At 47.4% G+C, this 6,000-nt stretch overlaps 1 protein-coding gene across 3 annotated transcripts in view; it reads left to right on the top strand.

Moving 5' to 3' along the window:
- Window positions 1-661: 661 nt before the first annotated feature.
- The window catches only part of ZNF385B (zinc finger protein 385B), a 194,842-nt gene continuing 189,503 nt past the window's right edge, over window positions 662-6,000 (top strand). For all 3 annotated transcript variants that reach the window (XM_060280543.2, XM_060280541.2, XM_060280536.2), the window contains exon 1: window positions 662-965. The gene's annotated coding sequence lies outside the window, so the exon portion shown is untranslated. The remainder of the gene's footprint in view (window positions 966-6,000) is intronic.

Genomic DNA, 6,000 nt, shown 5'->3' with positions numbered 1-6,000 from the left:
AAAGCAGGTATACAGCAGTTCATTGGCTGTAGAGGGCAGCGTGTCACAGCATGCATGCCCCTGGCGGCATCTCACTTTGCTCATTTTTGTTCACTTCCCGAACCCATAACTGCCTGAGCATGCGTATTTATTATCCTCTGTCAAATGTGTGGGGGCAGGGGTGCCAACTTGAATAAAACATTGGGGGGGGCAGGTAACAACCGCCCCACATAATTGACCACAAGACGCAGCACACACACACTATTTGAATGGCAATGCTCACCCACTTGGGGATGGGGCAGCCCCTTCAAATATTTTATTGGGGGAGCCATGGGCATAGCCTGGATTTATTTTAGGGGTGCAGAACTGCGATGCAGTTGGCCAGTTAGTTAAATATTTTTATTTATTTTCTTGATGGGGGGGGGGAGCTGCATCCCCTGACTGCCCCATGGGGAGCCGAAGGGACCTCCTTCCCTGGGAATTGGCTCCTATGGGGCAGAAGAGAAGAGTCCCGCGCAGCTTTTGGAACAGGTGCAGGAGGAGGAAAAGTTGCAGAAGGGCTCACTCACTCAGCGTCTTCAGGAACACAAGACGGTGACTCCGGTGGCAAAGCTGGGGCTTCCCTTTCCCACCTTCCTCCCGTCTACATTCTGACCCAACCCCCCCCCCAACCCCCGCCAGCGCGCGCCTTCTCCCCTCACCTGCTTAGCGAGGGTCGTTCGGGGGCCAGACAGTGGCGGGCGCATGCGCTTGGCGGGGATCAAGCCGGCGCGCTGCTGCCGTCCCCCCGAGGCTGGGACTGGCGGCTTGCTGTTGGGACGGGCTGCTCCCCGCCCGCGCCCCCCGCCCTCCGCGTGCCGTAGAGCTCACTCACGCGCCCTCATACACGCACACAAACACATGCGGACCGGCTGCGGAAGCGGGGACGCCTCTCCCCCCCAGTCCAAAGGCCCGGGAGGCGGGAGCAGCAGCAGCGCCTGGTCGAGGTAAGAGGGGCTGGGCAGAGGGAGCTCACCTGGCGGAATTTGCTCTCCTCGCGTCAACTTTGGCGCGCTGAGGGGAGGAAGAGCCGCGGTTCGGAATGGTGCCTCTTTCGCCTGCTTGCTTGCTTGCTTGCTTTCCCTTCGAGGACAGGTCCCTTGAGGACCCACCCCACCCCTGCCCCCTCCCCCCTCCGTCCCGGCGGCGCGAAAGCGAGGCTAGCCCATCGAGCCGCGCGCGTGCCAACCCAGGCGGTGATTTGTCCGCTGGCGAGGCTACGGGAAGGGCGCCCAGCTGCTCCTCCAGGCAGCCGGAGAGCGAGCGAGCGAGCAGCAGCAGCATCCCGGGGCGGAGTGTGAGTGGAAGAAACGGCGAAGAGGCACCGGCGGCGGCAGGTCAGTGCAGGCTGTTGTTGTGGAGGCGCCTGGCCGCGCCTTCTTCGTACCTCTCGGCGCCGGGCGCTCTGCATTTCCTCGGAAAGTTTTGGCTGCGTCGGGCAAAAGCGTAAGAGCCGCTTCCTCCTCTCATGGACTTTGCGGGTGGGAAATTTCCCGCGTTCCCCGCTTCTCTCTCTCTCTCTCTCTCTCTCTCTCTCTCTCTCTCTCTCTCTCTCTCTCTCTCTCTCTCTCTCTCTCTCTCTCTCTCTTTCCCCGCTATCTGTCCATCTGTCTATCCCCCCCCCTATCTCCTCCTCGCTGTTTCAGGCGGGCGCGGAGTTCATCATTTCGCATGTCTCTAAATAGGTCATTGTCTGCAAACCGTGCCAGGTTTGCAGAAACCACGGGTGTGTCCCAGAAAGGTAGGAGAACTTAAGGGGGAGAACTGAAGAAGCATGGGATTTATATGGGGGGGGAGCAGGACACCCACCTGTCTTCTTCCTCTGCCTGCCTCTGCCTAGAAGATTGGGAATGAAAAGTCTCAACAACAGTTGTTTAAAATTACTTCCTTTTGACCCCGAGGCCCGAGTGGTCAGGAAAAAAACCCTGTCAAAAAATCTTTCTACAAATTCTACTTTTAGTTAACTTTTTTTATTTACTTGATTTTTTTGGAGAGGCAGCTGCCCCCTGCCCCCCCTGGCCACACCCATGGGGAGAAAAGTGTGTCCGTGTGTTTGGTTTGCTAAAGAGAGAGAGAAATCTTTGCTTGGAGGTTTCTTGTAGACTTTGGTTTTCATGTTGAAGGAGAGAGTTCGTTTTGGCAGTCCTCTTAGCCTCACTTGACTCCCAGCGCTTTTTTTTTTTTAAAGCTCTGGTTGTTCTTGGAAGGAGCAATTTCCTTAGTAAATGAGGAATTAGCCTACTTTAAGGACTCATCCTTGATGATCTAATTACAGAGCAGAGGGGTGGGTGGGTGTGTTTGAGGTCTGAAGCTTTTGCAGAGAGGAAGGTGCAGGTAGTTGCCGGACCACAGGCTATGAGTCTTGATGCCAGGGCCGGTTCAAGACATTTTGGTACCTGAGGCAGACCCCCAAATGGCACCCCCTCCCCCCCCCCAGTGAAGAAGGGGTCAGGGAAGAGCTACACCAGGAACAAGGTGGTGTGTGTTGGGTGGAGAGATTGACAGCAGCACCTGCTGCCCTGGTTGACCCTGCTGCCTGAGATGGTCGTCTCACCTTGCCTTGTGGGTGGGCCGGCCCTGCCTTGTGCTTTAGCTGTTGATTTCAAGGGGCATAATGGTAAAGAAGAATGTGATATCTTGCTACCAAGTGCACTTTCTCTGGAGGAGGGGTTCTCAGAAACACGTGGCTCTCAGTAAGGGGACAAATCAAAAAGTGGAAGCTTGTTGCTGTGTTCTATGCTTTCAATAAGTTTTGTTTTAAATGCCCCTGAGCACAAGAAATTTCAGAAACAGCTGATGCAGCCGCAAGCTCTGTGCAGGATTATTCCGCAATAGTGCCTTGTCATCTACGGTACCAAGATGCACTAATTCGCAGACGATGCCAGCAGCAACAACGAAAAGTTATTTCCCACCCTAGCTGTGTCGTCAAGAAAAGTCTGAAGGTTATGGAGGATTTGTAACCTTATAATCAATTCAATAGAGTGAACATGGGAAGGCAGCCAGTTGTTGACAAAATAAGTTCGGGATAAATTTAGAAATGTTTATCTCTTGCTGAAACTGATGCATTTTTATTTTAACTTTCTCTTTGATGTCTCATGGCTTATAAATAAAAAACGAAGAATAAAATAGTGAGCTGCTGTTATCAGGATTGTAATATGCATGCATTCATGGCAAACATCATTACTGATTTATCTAGGGATACATTTATGCTGACTTGGTTTATAAAAAGTAATGTTTAACATAAGGTGTTTGCATATCAGGTGGGTGTTGATTTGGAGGTGAGTGGGAAACGCAGCACTCCCAGTGTGAGGGCTCTGGGACTAGAAGGGAATGCTCTGGCGAGAAGCTCAAATAATTGGATAAAAGGTAGTACCGCATGCTGTCCCTGGATCCCTGCTTAGGAAACATCTGGCTAGTAAGCAATTGCAACACATGGTCTTCCGGACTCCACTTTAGTTAATTGCTCAAAGAAAGAGTACACGAGCTTCTCCCTTTTAGTTAATAGAACTCCTTCAGAGCTGTAAATTAATGAGTAGAGGGTCTCTAACATACTGGCCATCTCCTAGTCTTTGGCCAGTGTAATCATGTAATTGTGGAAAGGTTGTTTGCTTAGCAATTACAGTGATTTTTGTTCTCATAAAATGCAAATTCCTGTTTCAAAGGGTGCAAGGAAATAACTTTGTTAGAAATATACAGGGACTTTACCCAGCTGTTTAGTAGAACTCTCCAAATTTAAAAAGGTAAAATGTATGAATTCACACAATTATGCTGATAGCAAGCATTTCATACCTATGGCGCAAGGTCAGACAACATTAATGTTTACATTTTCCAGATAGCTATATTACTAGAAAGAAGAAATGGGAAAATTGAGTTGAAAAGGCATACTGATATGATAGTAACTATGGAGGTCAAGTGGGTTGTCTGACTAGAACATGTACCTTGTTGAGTTATTAAACATAAAAGTGTCTTGCCTTTAGTGTGGGTAGGAAATAAATATTTCAAATGTTTTAAATATTTCAGATATTAAGGTGGTGACGACCTGCATTTGGTAACAATTTGCTATCCTCTCCTGTGCATTCTCTTATCAGAGATAGGTAGTTTAGCTATCATTCCCATCTATTTCTCAGGAGTGAGTGCTGTTCATTAAGTAGACCAGGTGTGGGGAAACTTTGGTCCGCCACAAATTGCTGAACACCACCACCAGAGGATAGCTCAGTCATTGGAGCATGAGGCTCTTAATCTAAGCGTCATGGGTTTGAGTTGGGTGAGATACCTGCATTGCAGGGGGTTCGACTAGATGATCCTTGTGGTCCCTTCCAATTCTATTATTCTACCTTCTATCCAACTCTCCTCATCCCTGGCCATTAGTCATGCTTGCTGGGACTGATTCGGACCTGTAGTTCAACAACATCTGGAGGGCCAAAGCTGATGTCAACCAAACAGATCCATCTAAGCACAAGAGAGAGGTACCATCAGGCTCAGGAGAGCCCTGACATGTACACAATTACATAAACATTTAAAATTGTAGGGTAAGAGAGAGAGAGAGAGAGAGAGAGAGAGAGAGAGAGAGAGAGAGAGAGAGAGCCCATGTGTGCAGTTGCATGGAAGAAAGCAAAGGGAAAGAAAGAAGGAAGGGACACAGGAACAATAATCTCTCCTTAGGTGGTGTGACTTTCCTACTCTGGGCAACCTCCCTGCCTGAGAAGGGGATGGCTTTGAAGCTGCAGATCAGGCCAGCTAACAGCTTCAAAGGTTTTTCTTCCTCGAGCAGCATTTTGTTTTGCTTCCCCACTTGCATATAATTAAAAGTACCATAACAAGCAGGATAGTTTGTGAAAAATAAATGTTCACTTCTTGAATATAAAAATCTCATTTGCTGTTTGCACCCTTTCTCCCTGAGAATAAAGGAATATATTGACTCATAGGCACTTTATGTCCTTTTAGTTCCAAACTCTCTCTCTCTCTTTCTCTCTCTAATTTTAACAGTTTTACGCACATTTATTTCCCACCCTTCTTTTCCATTTCCCATGACTAATGAAGGCAAATAATGAAAACGGCCTGAGAGAGATGCTGTGGTAGATGACTTAAGCAAAGTTTTAGAAGGGAGAGAAATTCTCTCTCTCTCTCTCTCTCTCTCTCTCTCTCTCTCTCTCTCTGCATGAGAATTCATCTCTCTCAAGGAGTTTTAAGGATTTCCTATCAATGCTGCAGCCTTTCAGTCAGCAAATTGACCAGGAATTGTGTCGTTTTAAAGATTATACGGTCTGATTCCATAATGCAGTTTTGCCTAGCATCAGTTTTATCTGAGTCTACTTTACAAAGCAGCGGAGGCTCTTCGTCTTTGAGAAATTAGCTGCTGCCAGCATGTAATTGGGTACGGAAGTTCAGTAGAAGGTTATCCCTAACATACTCTAGTTAAGTTGCAAAGATCAGGCCTGCGTTATTTATTCAGAAGAAAAGAAAGGTGTCACAGTCTCAGCATCATTTTCATGCTTAAGTTCCCTTGTTCTTATGTGGCACCTTGCAGGCAGGATGCATTTAACTCGACTAGTGAGCTTTCTTCTGTTTTAAGCGAACAGGTCTACTGTTGATAAAGCTGAATCCCCTATATTTTTCTTAAGCATTCTAAAGAATGCAATAATTTGCTATTTGATTTCTGTATTTTAATATTTTATTGGAAGCCGCCCAGAGTGGCTGGGGGAACCCGGCCGGATGGGCGGGGTATAGATAATAAATTATTATTATTATTGAGATTTTAATAGTAGAATCAAATAATGGTGTATTGTGGTTGACATGCCCTGAGAAGCATATTGAAGATTGCGCTGAACCACCTTTTTTCTTATGGTTGAAGGTGGCTAACAATATGCAGGAAGACATGAAACATTCATTAAAAAGACACAGATCCAGAATATCATGTAAACTAAACTATTGAGAATTGAAAGTTTTCCTGAAGAGTGGGTGGGTGGAGACTATAAAGAGCCT

This window comes from Zootoca vivipara, chromosome 1 (assembly GCF_965207765.1).
Source record: "Zootoca vivipara chromosome 1, rZooViv2.hap1.1, whole genome shotgun sequence".
NCBI classification, from domain to species: Eukaryota; Metazoa; Chordata; class Lepidosauria; order Squamata; family Lacertidae; genus Zootoca; species Zootoca vivipara.
The sequence above is the reverse complement of the archived record's forward strand: the minus strand, read 5'-3'. Positions and strand labels throughout refer to the sequence as shown.